Source organism: Dasypus novemcinctus, chromosome 16 (assembly GCF_030445035.2).
Source record: "Dasypus novemcinctus isolate mDasNov1 chromosome 16, mDasNov1.1.hap2, whole genome shotgun sequence".
NCBI classification, from domain to species: Eukaryota; Metazoa; Chordata; class Mammalia; order Cingulata; family Dasypodidae; genus Dasypus; species Dasypus novemcinctus.
In genome coordinates, this window is record NC_080688.1 from 88,366,177 (window position 1) to 88,382,194 (window position 16,018).

Consider the following 16,018-nt stretch of genomic DNA (forward strand, 5'->3'; position numbering starts at 1 on the left):
TGTTATTTTGTCACCTTCTGTTTATTTGCACTCTTTAATTCAATTATTTGTGATAAAAAATGTGAAAAAGGAAATGTATTACTTGGGTAAGCCTTGATAAACGATTGATTAACATGTTATGACTATAACGGTTAATCACTGTAACAATTGCTGTGACAGGTCATAGACAAAAAACAAAGGAAGAACAAATTTTAACCCCCCGAATCCAGTGCAGGAGAGCCCTGGAGAACTCTGGCGAAGGGGTGAGAGCTAAACAGCTTCAGAGACATATGAACAAGAAAAGCCCCAAATTTTGCCTCTAAAAGTTGTTTGTTCAACATCTCATCCTCTTGTGTCTACTCAGTATCACCCATTGCATATATATAAAGGAGAATTTCCCACCTAGAACCTGGAGACCTTCTAAGACATAGATAAATGGAGATTCTGTGAGGCAGAGTCAAAAAAGTTATTATCCTAGTTGTGGGGCTGCAATGAGTATTTTGACAGTGTGGACAGTTTGGAAAAGTGGATATGCCAGAAAACTTTGACAGTGGAAGGATGGAAATAGTAAATAATAATAGTAGTACCAGAAGTAGTAATGATAATAATTTTCATATATATATTTTTTTACTTTTCTATTTATTAAGGAGATGGAGGACAAAGAGCTACAGCGCGAACAGGGTTCTGTTTGCTATTTGTATGATTTGTCCTTCAGCTCCGTTTGTTCCCTCACTTCTGGGGGAACATGATTTGCGAGGCAAGCAGAGAGGGCTCCTGCCTGGCTCTCAGCGGCCCCAGTGGAAAAACCCCCTGGGAAAGAGAGAGCTGCCTGGGAGGTGTGGCTCCTTGGACTGGCCCCTCCCGGGCTCCCAGTGGCTGAGAAAGTGAAATCGGTAAGGGTTGTTCCAGGCCCAGCCCCCACCCCCACCATTGCCCGCACCTAACAGCCACCCTGTACATGCCTGAGAAGTTTTAGTGATGCTGATACCAGGAATGGGCAAGGAAGGGCAGATCCGCGAAGGAGAAAAAAGGCAGAGGAGTATAAAATGGCTCAGTCTGTCCACACAGCACAACCTGAAAGGAAGGGAATAAAATTCTGACAAACGAGGTAAGAAAGGGAGACTTTGTAGAGTGTTTCGGTAGTTAAAGGCTCGAGAAAGCCTGGAGTAAAGGAGAATTTAAATAGAAAATGGGGAACAGTTGTTAATGCAATTAAGGATTTGGATTCTACTTATTGTTCTTCTAGAGACTAGAACAAAGAGTATCATTTGTTCTAAATTAATTGTTCAGCTTTTGGAAATGGGATTGTGAAAATAGCTTGGAGCAAACCAGGTGGATTTACCATCAATAAATTATCCTCTTAAGCAATAGCACTCTTGTGCTGGAAATGCTCCGGGCACGGGGTCCTTCTATCTGTGCGGCCTTGTGCATCTGCATATGCCATGGAAGGTGGAGAATTTAGGTCAGGTCTGCTTACAGCAAGGAAGGGATTTCATTCTCTCTGCAAGCCCGGACTGTACAAGTGAATGAACATCCAGACATAGGAATTAGTTTTCAGCGTGAACGTACAGGGACATTTCTTTAGGATTACTTACGGCGACTGAGAGTTTACAGAGCACGGTGCTGCACTCCAGCTGCTGCTGGGAACAGACACCTAAGCAAGTTCCCAAGGGGCAACCAGGTGAAAAGAGAACGCTACGGCCTCGTGTGTGTGTGTGTGTGTGGGGGGGGGGGGAGGTTAGTGTGTTGGATGGATTCAAAGATGCAAAGGGGATAACTGAGAAGGGAAGAGAAGGCTGGTAAGATGAAGGTGAAGAATCTGGAGTCAGTGGGCTTTGAGACACACGTGAATCGGCGTGCTGGGAGCACCGGTGCTGTCAAAGCCCGGGGCGGGTGTCTGCTGTGGCATCACTGAAGGTGAAAGGAAGGATGGGAAAGAGACACGTGGAGACGGTGTCAGAAAGCAGTAAGTGATAATTTCGGTGACAGATGGGAGAGAGAGAACAGGGGAGGGAAAGAAGATGAGGCAAATAAAGCAGAGACTTGTCGTCCCCCTGACACACACAAAAGGAGAGCGCTAAGAGAAAGGAGAGAGACTAGGATTTATCCTCGCCTACTACGTAGCCGACATTGCATTTAATAACTTCTCTGCCTGTTTGGCAGAAAGTGTCAAGAAGCATGAAGTTTTGAAGAATGAGGGTTCATAGCTTACCTTTACAATTTTGGGAAATTTCACGGTTGATTTTCATTGTTAAATCTTTCACACCTAATTATATTTGTCTTGTGTATCTAAGTCATTGTGAAAACTCATTTTACTCTTTCAGATTTCCAAGCAGAATCCACTGACTATATTTGAATTTTTGGAAGACCATCACACCAAGAATGGTCCAGAAAATGAGTTTTAGGATATTCGGTCCTGGATTCCAACGTGGGCTCCTCCTTTTCTGAGGTCTGTGGCTGTGGAGAATCCTCTCACCTTCTGAATTTCAGTCGCCCTTTCCTTGGAAATGGATGGAGTAATATCTATCTCACACCATCGGTAATGAAATAAACTGAATGGACGTGACAATGACCAGAAAATAGGAAATCAACTATTTACGAAATAGGATGTCACCAAGAAAGGTTACCTCTCTGTTAGAGGTTTACAATAATTAGCAAGCTGTCGCTCAGTTTCCCCTGATATGCATTGGGAAAAAGGTAAACCCCCTCCCCAGTCTAAGGGCACAGCACTTTCCCACAGGTTAAACAAAGAAACCCCTTAGAGACAGGAGTAAAGGGAGATAGAGACCTTCACCATCTGCGTATCAGAGAGAGATGGAGATCTTTCCTACCTCTACCTGCATATCAGAGGGAGACAGAAACCTTCACTATTCACATATGGAAGGGAGATAAAGAAACCCTTTATTCCCTGCAGATCAAAAGAAACATCTGCTCCTGCAGCATTCCAAGAAGCCATGACTCCCTAACCCACTATTCTCTAGTCATTATCAGGGAAATTTTCACCTCTGGGGCTTCCTGTTGGTCCCCGCACCTCACTCGGACCCTCAATCCCCTTCCACTAACTATCATTTCCCTGCCTAGGAAAGTTCTGTATAAATTCAAGTCCCTCCCCTTTCAGGAGTGGACTGAAGTCTGTTCTTCAGACCGCCTTCATTGGGAGAGATTCTCAATTAATTTTTTCTCTGTCTGTGGTCATATTGGTCTCCTTGTCCCAGTGAGCACCATTTTTCTCCAACACTCTCTATAATTTACAATCAAATGACAGAGCATTTTTGATAAGAGAAACATACATACACACACATACACACATACATATGGCATTATCCTTTAAGTTGCCTCTTCTGTGAATGTTGATTCATTTTATTTTAACTGTCGCAAATGTTCTATATGATTTGTTGCTGAAACTTTTTTTACTCTTACTACAATATTATACTAGAAATAATTATTTGTTTTTCTAGATTACATAGGTGAGTGCTAATATACATATGTCAAATGTGAATTTATAGACAGACTTTCCAATTAGAAATACAAAAGGGAGGTGTTATTTCTCCATTCCAAGGACATATTATGACTGGTTATGTTTTTACAGAGTTTAATGTAGTTTAAAATATGCAATAACATGTTATTTTATCCTTTCTCTCCCTTTTCTGTTCTTTCCTTTTCCCAGTGAAAACTGAATTCTAAATGACCATTTGTCTAAAGTGCTTGTATTGTGCAAAGAACTGATTTATTTACAAGGCACAGCTTGGTAAACATTCTTGGATCTCACCTAAAGTCCCAGGAAAAATCAGAAACTCTTTCATCTTTCATAGGAACAAATGAAAGCTCTTTACATCCCTCTGTGTCATATCCACAGACCATATAAAATATTTAGGCCATATGATAGGGCCTGAAGCACAGTTTTGCCAAACTCTTCCAGCATTTGCCCATGCATGTGGCTAAAGCAGAGTTAGACCAGCACTGCTTATCTCTGTCCCAAGAAGACAATGTTAGGGGAGAATGTGTTAAAACACAGATGCACAGCCACACAGAGACAACTACAAGTGCACACTTGGCTAAGGAATGGAATCCCCTGCAGAATATGCTGCATGCAGTTCTGTGGGATAAACATGATTTTTAAAAGAAAACAATAATGCACTGGTGTTAATCATGTAAATTATGTTTTAAAATTATTATACTATTTTCAAATATTTAGACTTGAATGAAAAAGAAGGAGACAGTGGTAGCCTGTGTTTTGGGGATTTCTCTTTGTCATATACAGATAGGGCAGCCCTAGTCCTCTTTAAAAAGAGAAACATGGGTGTAATAATTTGAGATTATTTTTGTGCATCTCCAAAAGAGAAAGACATGTTTGCAAACTAACCTGTTCTTCTGGGTGTGATAACCTTTGAGTATTTGGATTCCGATGTGGAGCCCTTGATTAAATTACCTGTTAAGATTAGGGCTTTGATTTGACCACATCAGTAAGGCATGACTCTGGTTGCATCCCGACCCTCTTGGTAGGCTGATAAAAAGGGACACTCACTCAAGAAGACACGTGGGAAGAGAAGGCTCTGTCATATCTTAAAACTGGGGTCCTGGGGAGAGATGAGGCATTCACCTGATAATAGGTGAACTTGGGAAGAGAAAGGAACAAGTGAGACTGAAAAAGAAGGCCTGGGAGGAACGAGTCCTAAGCCAAGAGAGAGGAAGCCCTGATACTTTGCATCAGCATTCCTTTGGCAGACTGATACAATGGACCATAGCAATATTCAGATTGTAAATATATTTCTCTTTAAAATATACACTCATTTAAGGTCGTTTTGCAATAATCATTGATATATCAGTATTCACTATGCAAGTCAAAGTATATTAACTACTGAAAAGTACATGTGGCACTGTCTCATCCCCATAGGATCTAATGACTTTCTCTGGAGAGACCACAAAGAAGATGGATATGATGTGATGGGCATAGCTGGGAAAGGAAATCCTAAGAGTGCTGCCATGAGCACTGACATGCACGTGTAACTACAGGTGTTATGATATGAAGATGAATCAATGAATCCAAACTAGTGGACAGTAGTAGTTTTTGATCCAGAAATATTGATTAAAACACATGTGTTGACATTTCTTATCTGAAAGTAAAAAGTTTGGATCACAAGTGTTTTCTCCTTTTCAAGAAAAACAAAATGCATTATTTCTCTTTTCTTCTTTATTCCCACTGCCATTGCAGATCTTTTTTTCAGATTTTTTTTTTAGCAGGTACTAGGGATCGAATCCAGGACCTCATACATGGGAAGCAGGCACTCAAACCACTGAGCTATACCTGCTCCCCATGAAGAGCTTTTTAAAACAATTTTTACTAGCCCATATTGTTGTTTAAAAACTTCAATTCCATTAAATCAAGTAGTGCCTAGGGATAATTAAAATAGAATATTCATCTACCCAATATTCCAGAAGCCATTTTCTAAAAGTCCATTAGTAGGAAACTAACTTGAGGGAATGGTTAGAAATATTTTTGTTGAAATAAATTTTATGATACCATTATTTTCAGTTGAAAAACCAAGCAAGGAAAGCAACTAGTAAATTATACTTATATAAATTGTGATGTGTTGACAAAATGAAATATTGAGCAAAGGTATCTTAACCAATGCTTACTGACCATAAAAATGCTTAAGATCCAACGCAAATGAGCAAATTGAAAAATTTGAACACACCCTTACAATTACCTTACTCCTAGTGATATGTGTAGTCTTTGAATTCATGTTTGAAATTGTCAGTTTATTCCACTCAATGATTTGGATCAGATTAAACAAAAAAGAAACTGAGGAGGATGTATTACAAATCTTCATGCAATTGAGGGCTGCTTAAAATGATATAAAGATTAAAAATCAAGAAGAAATAACCAGTGATAGCATAAAATAGTACAGCTAGAGGTGATTACAAAGATCAATAGAGAAGTCAACATCACAAGGGAGAGAATAGAGAATAATGTAATTAAAAAAAAAATCAGCCTTGCATTGAAAGATTCTATAGAGCTACCACCTAAAAGATGATAATCAAATACAAATGAATTTAACCATAAAAAATAGCAATTTATAATTTATAAATACACTTTCCACTGCAATTTTTGCAGTCTAGATTTTTCACATTTATACTTAGGTGAGTTAATATTATCATGCTATCACTATTCAAAGCAAGAGTTGCCAAAGTTTACTTCATATTGTCATCTTAATATTTGATATTCATTACATTGACTACATACCATGAAAATGTATTATTTCGTAAAGATTTCAGTTAGTGTATCAAGAACAGTTTTTGAGTATAATTTATTACTAGATAAGATAGAAAATTTCACATACTCTTATGGTTATTGGTCATATTAAAATGAGGAGAAATAGGGAATATAAATAGGAATGCTAATTTTTTAACCCTAGAGAATAAGCTAATGATTTTTTAAAAAATGGAACAAAAAATACACATACCTTTTGAAGCAAAAATTAATCTACTATTGTGTAGATTAAATAGAAAAAGGTTCACTGATTCCCTGGAGAGTCAGAGGCCTGCCCACCAAAGAGTTGTGTCCCCCATTTTATCATGTGCCAGCTGCCTGGTCAAGAATGATTAGGATACCTTGCTAGCTCTAGGTCATTCATCTTACCCAGAGAATGCAAGCAGAGGAGTTTGCATGACTTCTCAGTATAACTTCAGACCTCTCAATGGAATGCTGAAGAACAGGTGACCCTAGAAGAGAACAGAGCTGTGGAATTGAAGAAAGTTGGGTCCTTGAATAACCATGAGAAAAGCTGTTTACTGACCAGCAGCACTGAGATTGAACTTCTCTAGAAGTGAGAAATAAACTTTCAGAGTATTAAGTCATGAAATGTGGGATTTGTTCTTGGAGAAACCAGCATTGTCCTAACAAATCCACCAGCTCCTTTAGTTCACAGTGTTATGATCAGATGAGTACCACATTTAAAGGAAGTAGAATAGCTGAAATTGACATAGGAGGAACTCAATAAAAATCATTAAATGGACAAAGGCAGCACACATAACAAACTACACTAAGTAGAATCCAACACTTGGAAAGAACAGAATTTCATTCCACACACATTGAGTTTACTTAAGGGATTCAGGAATATTAGCACTGATAACCTAAATGAAAAACATAAAGTTGCTTGGGGAAAAGCACTTGGAAAAGTACTTAAAACCTGAGTTCATCTATCACATGGAAAACAAGCTTTACCTCTAATTTCTTTAGTTGGTACAACTCGAGAAAACTGAATTACCACCGGAAACTGGCAATGTGTCTCAGAATTGTAAAGAACGAGAAACACCATTCATAGATTGAAGGTGGATCTGCAAACCTCAGTATCTGGTTTCCTTGACTTTATCTCCACCTCGTAGAAATGAAGATGTTAATATATTCCTCTTTTGACTTTTGTGGCAGTTTGAGATTATTTATAAATTCCAAAAAAAAGAGATTATGTTTGTATACTGGTCTGTTATTCTGGGTATAATACACTTAGGTTGTATTAGATTCAACTGAGATATCTTTGATTTATGTTAAGATTAGGGCTTTGATTTCACCATGTAAATAGGGTGTAACTCAGATTAAGTCCCTGCCTCCTTGGTGGGCTATATAAATGGACACTAACTCAACAAGACTCACAGGAGAAGATACAGACGAGGAAAGAACTTTGTCAGTTTTGATCATGGAGCCCAGGGGATGAGCTGTTAGCTATCAGTTTACAGCTGGCCTTGGAAAGAGACCAGAGTTGCTGAGAAGCCCTGAGAGATAAGCCCTATACCAGCCTACAGCTGAGATTGGAAGAAGCTGGGCCCATGGAGCCTTAAGACGAAGGAGGAGAGACCAGAAGAGATGGCCCACCATCTTGCTTCAACACATGGCAACTGACTTTGGGGAGAAATCAAACTTGAGTTGGACTCTTTAGGGCCTTGTAACTTTAGGCTTTTACACCAAATACCATGTTGGTTTTATAAAAACCAACGGATTACTGGTGCTTTGCATCAGCACCCCTCTTGGCTGACTAATACAATTTTCTATAAATGATTTTCAAGTCTTCATTTCTAGCCTTGTTGGCATATCTTATTTATATTTATGTATTAAGAGTTTACTTAACTTCCTACTGGACATTTTAAATGAAATGCTCTATTTTACCATCAAAATCAATGTGTCAAGAAGTCATTTCTTTACCTGTGTGGCAATTAAAATAACATCATAAAAATGATGACTAAATTTATATGGCATTTTATTATTGTCACAAGAATATTTTGTGTATGACCTAATGCATAATACACATTAGTAACTTGTCATTTATCATTTAATTAGTGACACAACTAAAATTTACAAGCTAATCTTTTGCAACTTACAATGTATTCATTCAATACACATTTATTTTATGTTAGAAATTTTCATCTCGGGATACAAGCAAAAAGACGAAAATTTTCCTTTCTTTGTGCAGTTGACGTAACCTTTTGATATTGGATTAACCTCTTTTTTTTTTTTAAGATTTATTTATTTATTTAATTCCCCCCTCCCCCAGTTGTCTGTTCTCTGTGTCTATTTGCTGTGTCTTGTTTCTTTGTCTGCTTCTGTTGTTGGCAGCAGCATGGGAAGTGTAGGCAGCACCATTCCTGGGCAGGCTGCACTTTCTTTTGCACTGGGCAGCTCTCCTTACGGGGTGCACTCCTTGTGCGTGGGGCTCCCCTACCCGGGGGACACCCCTGCGTGGCAGGGCACTCCTTGCGCGCATCAGCACTGCGCATGGGCCAGCTCCACACGGGTCAAGGAGGCCTGGGGTTTGAACCGCGGACCTCCCATGTGGTAGACGGACGCCCTAACCACTGGGCCAAGTCCGTTTCCTGGATTAACCTCTTAATAGATCTCATTATTCTTTCTTCCCTCTACACATCCTCTACACCATATTGATAGACAAATATTCTCACAATGTCATGGGGTATTTATCCCCCATATCCAATAATATCAATGATGTTGTCACTAACCACAAAGAAAGCCCATTGGTCTTGGCTCAGCAAGTGAGACTACACTGCACATTGCTTCCAGTATCTCCAGTGACCCTCTTGCCTGCTTATGCTGGCACATTCATACTGTCCCAAAGTGTCCATCTGTGCCAGGTTCGTGTTCTTCACCTTCCATCATTACACGCACATGTCTAAGCGGGACCTGTCACCAAAGCCTCCTAAATCCTTCCCTGACATCTACGGTGCCCATCAGGACCTCATTTTCTGAAATGCCCTAAAAATTATTATTTGCATGGTTGTTGATATTTATCATGGCTTTTATGATTCCTTCTCCTTTGTCTGTCTGTATAGGTATGTGTCCTCACGCCACTTGATAATTTGAGGAAGAGTTTTTACTAGGTTTTCAGCCCTGTTTATAATGAAATATGATTTAATAAGCAGAACAATAATACTCTGTTCCAATGAAGAATTCCTTGGTTTGTCAATTCCATTATTCATTATGCTGTGTACTCGATTAAGTGCTAGAAGCAAAGTACAAATTTTTCTGAACAACACAGAATGGTTCCTAGCTATAATTAAAAATAGCATTCAAATAAATTTATAGTGTTCACAGCTAATTATTGGTCATATGTGGCTTATTGAATTTCAGTAATGCTTATTTTTATCTGATCCTCAAATTAAAGAAATATTTTCATAAAATACACTTTTCTTAAAGTATTTTCTTATTTAAATCAATAATACATAGACTCTTTTTGAAAGTCTAAACAAGTATATAATCAATTTACTAATAGCTGTTCTTAGTTTGGTCCCTGCTAAGATCGATCTTTATTCTCTCTCTATGTATCTATCAACAATCTGTCAAACTGAGGAAAAATAAAAATTTAGGATGAGGATATGAAGTTCCTCAGGAGACATTCAAGATATGACAGGCGAAACAATGCAAATATAAAAAGGAGAAAAATTAGCTAAATCTAATAAAACTTCAGTCATGATTTTGAATTAACTTGGGAATGTTATCAGGTAGAGACAGAAACATTAGTATTTAGTAGTTATATTAAAATTCATTCAGTAATAAAATGAACGTATCTTAAACAAATCAAAAAGAAAAAACTAATAACCTTCAGTCAATTAGAGTATTAGATGGCATTGGGAAGGAACTAAGGAGACTCTCTATGATCTGTTTTCCCTTATAACTGAACAAGTTTGATTTCATATTTTGCCTCTATAAAACTGTATTTTCCTTATGTCATTGTCTTTTCATCTCTTTTCCTTTAATTTAAAATATGTAGCTGTAATCATAATTTAATATTTTCCCTTCTATTAGTTGTCCCCTACTGTATTTATTAGATCCATATTGCATATGTTTCAGTACAGTTAAAATGAGGGGAAAATCAAATCAGCAGTCATCTTTGAAAGCAAGGGGCACTGCTGCTATATAGTTTTAAGTAATGCTGAGGTCGCACGGCAGACAGCGGGCGGTGTCAAGGGCGGACGCACAGCGGCGCGAAGAATGCTGCGGAGACGGAGAGTGGTGGCAAGCGTCTGCTTTATTGAGGAAGACAAGCGTTTATATAGGCTACGGCGCTGGCGGTAGCAAGGCTAAGCCAAATAAGGCAATGTACGTGAGGGGAGGCCGCTAATTGGCTGGGGGACGGTTGGGGGTGAGGTACGAGGGTAAGGGGCGACGTGTGGGGTGCGGATTGGCTTAAGCTGAAGGCGACCTCCGATTGGTTGTTGGAGGCTGTTGCTAGGTAAAGGGGCAGAGGTGAGGTTATCATTCTGGCGGGGGGTATAAGGGGGCTAGGGCAGAAGATAAGGGGAAGTTGTGGGTTGGGTTCTGGTGAGGCGGGAGAGGCAGGCCGATTCCCCTAGGGCGGCCCCTATGGAGACCGGATGCTGGGTGGAGATAGAGGAGGCAGCCCTTACGGGCAAGAGTAGCAGGGGGGCGACAATCTACCCGCGCCAAGCACTCACCCAGCAGGAGACGAGGCCTCATCTCAACGTGCTGGGCCTGCCCAACGATGGTAGCATGCTTGTTACCTCATAATGCCATCCTTGTGTTTTTGTTTCTGGGCTACTAATTAAGTGCCAGCAAGTCTGTGCATGAATTTTATTAAAATTCTGAAAACAGAAATAGTACATTGTTCAGAAAAGAAAAGCAACTCAAACTATTTATTAATTCCTTCAGTCAAAAAAAAATTACCTCATGGAAAAAAATAGTTAAAGCCTTATGCTGAAACACTGACATTAAAAAATAGGTAATACAAATCTATTTTATAGTGGTGAATCCATACATTCAACTTAAAGATTGTAACTCAAGTAATGGAAGTTTAACTACATTATATAATGCTAAAATCTAACAAACAGAAAAAAAAAAGCATATATAACACCATCAAATTATTTAAGCACAAAACAAATAACCAGATTTGTAGCAAACAATGCAGTTTTGATGTTACAATTCAGAAATTAAAAGAGTATCCACGAAAAAGCTGCTCTATCAAGATACATACATTTGATCAATTCAACCACTCAAAGGAAAATAAAACACAAAAAATTCTTTACCAGTTAGTAGGAAAAACCTATTCTTGGCCTTGCCAAAAGACCCATCTTTTAAAAAACGATTAAATAGTTTGGAAGTAAAAGTTTGGGGAAACACATACCAAACAAGTGGAAAATAAATAGTAAGCAGAACGCAAGGTATTACCACAAGATAAAGCAGAAATTGACCACTTTATAATGACAAATGGTGCAATCTACAATGGAGATCCACTATTTATTTCATGGAACAAACAACATACCAATATCAATCACAATTTAAAGAAACCACAAGCAGAAACAGGGAGACACACTCTATGGGTAAAATCTTTAACAATCTTATCTAAGAACACAATTAATAGAAATAATGAAGTAACCCATCTCCAAAAAGAAATACCCTTTCTTCCCAGTTGTCTGAGATAGAGTCATAAAAATTAATTATTTCAAAAGTCACAAATATAATAATGAGAAAATAAAAACAGGTAAGTAGAAATTTTAAAAATGTAAGTGAATATTTCATGCAGCTATATTTACATTCACTCTAGAAATCTGGATAGAATGATTGCTTTTTCTATTTAAAGTTATATTGTAACTCACCCATAAAACCTATTAAAACTAAACACTAAGTACAAAATTCCCATGAATGGTATATGAAATTTATCAATTACCAGGGCTGGATACTTTAAGAAGAATGTTCTTTCAAATTGCCCAAGACAGTTTTAACTCCAATTTTATTGAACTCATATAAAATACTGAGGGAGAGAAAACTATTTTCTTTTACAAAGCCAACACTACACTGAAACAACAATAAAATGTAATAAAACTCAAACTCCTTAGCATATTCACACTATTGAATTTTTCTTAAATAAAATATCAACAATGAGATATTCAAACTATTTTAGCATCATTTAAGGATTTTCTCAGAAACTAAAATATAATGGACCGCTGGGAACTCTATTAATATAGTTACAAATTCATAAATCAAACATAAAAATATATAAAATTATTGTGGATGATACTAATTGATAAAAATCAATATTTATAATTAAAATAATGGTGAACAATACATTTTAATGCTTATATAATCTATAGATAGTACATCTAGAGTATATTCAAATCTTTGATGCATTTTAGTAACAAAGAATAGAAAGATCAGAAATAGATGCAAAACATAGAGAATTTCAGTATATTACTTGAAATCAAGGGACAATTATGAATTATTCAACCAGAAACTATGACACAATTTGATAATATTTAGAGAAATCAAGATTACCCAACTTATTAAACCAGATAAATTTCTGAATTATTATAGATCATTTTATTTTTTAATATATTTATACTATACCCATTGGCATTTATATAAAGAAATAAATATAGCAAAGAGGCTTTTTTCCCCACAAATATATTTTACTTCCCCTTTCCTTTTTTACTGCATTCTGCCCTGTTTTTCTTCAATTTTAGGCAGATAAACATCCTCACAAAACTCCTATGATAATAAACTAGGATAGATTTTCCGTATTTCTCCATGTTCATGTAACTCTATATGGACAAATACACACATCATATGTATGGGCTGTTTTAAGTGATAGTTTGTTTTCTAAAAATTAGGTTCATTTTTGTCCCTGGTTTTTCTCACTCACGATACCTCACAGAAATTCCTCTAAGTCAGCTTGTCAAGTGCTAATCCACTCTCTTAAAGGGCTAGTTACTGATGTCAAATGCGGACTCTCCTTTTTAAGATCCAGCTCAGTTACCAAGAATACACATGCCACCTTCTGCAGTTAGGTGAAAACAGTCGTATAAGATTTGCAAAGGTGGGGACTAAGAATCAGCTACCAAACTCTTGAGGATTCTTTCACTTCATGATATCCTGATCAGAAATAGAAGCAAATTAATGGAGAATATGCGTAAAGCAGTTGATAGACCGCAAATCCCACTCTCTCTCCCGTTCAAAGGGAATGAGAACCTTCATGCTTTACCCTCCGTGCAGAGAAAGGGGCTTTAAGAATACTGGGGGAGACTAGTATGTGTATATTTGAGGAATCGGGGCTATAAAATCAAAAAGAGGCCAGGGACTTCTTGCTAAGATCTTTAATGGTAGAGCAAGGAAAGTTGGCTGTTTTGGAAAGGACCAGAACTCCCAGTGGTAATTAGCACCAGAGATCCATGGGGGTCTCCCTTATACCATCTGTGGGCGTATGAAAGGGAGCTGGCATGCTGTCTTCCTAGACCCACCTAATAGTCTGGTAAATCCTAAATTCCATGCAGCAATCCAAGAAGAGAACTAATGCTACATCACTCTGATGGTCCTTAGCAAGTAAGAAAGGATCTGAACACTGCTATTTCTAGATGCTTGTATTTGGTCACAATGCTATCCTTGACATCATGCAGCTTCCTTCTTTCACTATCTATTCCATATTCCCCCTGCCCTGAGATAGAACTTTAACTGGTCAGAATTCTTTAACTCTTGAAGTGACCCAAACCTTCATTCATAAAGATTCTGTACACTCAGTTGTCTTGCTTTGTAGTTGCTGTTTTGTTGATGTTTTTCTTATTGTTTTTGTTGTCATTCTAGTTTTCCATTAACCTTTACTACTGGGCATGGGAATACTAAGAGGCCCCCAGAGAATTCCCTGAGTTCCAAACATAGTACTCCTTTTCCCATCATACAGCAGTAACTCAATTTCCTTCTGGTAATCAGTATCAATTTCTCCAGTCAGTAGATTAACCACTTTTTTTCCCCCTGGCTTGTTGGTTCAGTGACAAAATGGGGTGTCTGATTCTGAATCAATGAAGCCAATATTATTTCTCCTGGTTGAAACATCGCTCCTACATACTTTGGGGACCAAGACATCCACACTGGCAGAGATCAAGGTTGCCAGTATGCAAAGCAAGCATTCTTTAATTGCATTATTTGGGGTTTGGGGTATAGTAGTGTGAACTACTCTCCATCCCTTGATTACCAGAGCCAAATATTCTGGCCATGAGGGAGGGAGCACCACATAATCATCGCTAATTCAAATCAGGTTCTGCCTCTTATAAAAATAGGACCCATCTCCTCAGGGTTTTTCTTCCAAGTGAGCTGTGGATCCTTGGCAAACGAATAAGCTCAGCTATTTCTGGATCATGGTTTGTGTATGCACAGGTCCACTTAATTACATGAACATGAACTCATTGCTATATTTCCTTTTCTGTGAAATGATTTCCTAATCAGAAGGAATGTTATAGGAAATGGTATGCTGGAAGATAAGGCATTCTATGAGTCTATGGATTTGGACTTTACAGGTAAAGGATCCACATCCACATACAGGCTGTATGCCTTTTCCAGAAAGGATGAAATCTCTGCCCCTCCTTGAGGGAGGAAGGCCAAGTAGCCGTATGCCACCTTTTTTGGTTTCCTGGCTACTAAAACAACAATAATTTATTGGCTCACAATTTCATAAGCTAGATGGCTTCCTTCCTCCCAAGGTGGGTATCTTCTGCCTGGTGGGCAATCTTTGGGATTCCTTGATGTTTCCATCACATGGCAAAGCACAGAGAGGCATCTTCTTTCTGTTCTGGGTTCTGATGACTTTCAGATTCTGTATACTCTCTGTAGCTTCTCTCATTTCACTATAAGTTGCAAGACATATTTGGGCTGTACCTTCACACTTACTTTGAAATCTCCTTAGTTAAATATCCAAGTTCATTACTTGCAAGTTCTGCCTTCCATACAACATCAGAACTCAACTTTGTCATGTTCTCTGCCACTTTATAACAAGGATTGCCTTTTCTCCAATTTCCAATGATATATTCATAATTTCTTCTTAAGTCTTCACCAGAAGTACATTTACTGTCCATACTTTTACTAACATTCTATTCATGATGAATTCTGTATTCTCTAAGATGATACAAATTCTTACTACATCTCTTACTAATTTGAGCTATTACAATTCTTCCAGTCTTTACCTATTACACAATTCCGAAGCATTTTCCACATTTTTAGGTATTTGCAATAGCAGCACCCTACTTTCCTGAATGCCAAAACAAATACCATACAATGGGTTCGCTACACAACACAAATTTATTGTATTATGGTTTCAGAGACTAAAAGGCTTTTGTCTTCCCAGGGTGTGTATCTTCTTGCTGGCTGGCAGTCTTTGGCATTTCTTGGTTTTTCTGTCACATGGCAATGCACATGGTAGCATCTTCTTCTTTTTCTTATAGGTTCCTTTGACTTCCATCTTCTGTTTTCTTCTATGGCTTCTTTCTTTTTTTTTTTTTTTAATTTTTTTATTTTTTATTGACTTTGTAATAATATTACATTAAAAATATATATGTGAGGTCCCATTCAACCCCATCCCCCCACCCCCCCTCTCCCCCCCCAACAACACTCGTTCCCATCATCATGACACATCCATTGGATTTTGTAAGTACATCTTTGGGCACCTCTGCACCTCATATACATTGGTTCACATCATAGCCCATACTCTCCTCCATTCCATCCAGTGGGCCCTGTGAGGATTTACAATGTCCGGTG

The 16,018-nt window shown here is 38.0% G+C and overlaps 1 non-coding gene across 1 annotated transcript; it reads right to left on the reverse strand.

The window, feature by feature from the left end:
* Positions 1-5,215: 5,215 nt before the first annotated feature.
* Positions 5,216-5,288, reverse strand: TRNAG-CCC (transfer RNA glycine (anticodon CCC)). The gene has a single exon. It is a non-coding gene; the product is annotated as a tRNA-Gly (tRNA).
* Positions 5,289-16,018: the final 10,730 nt, after the last annotated feature.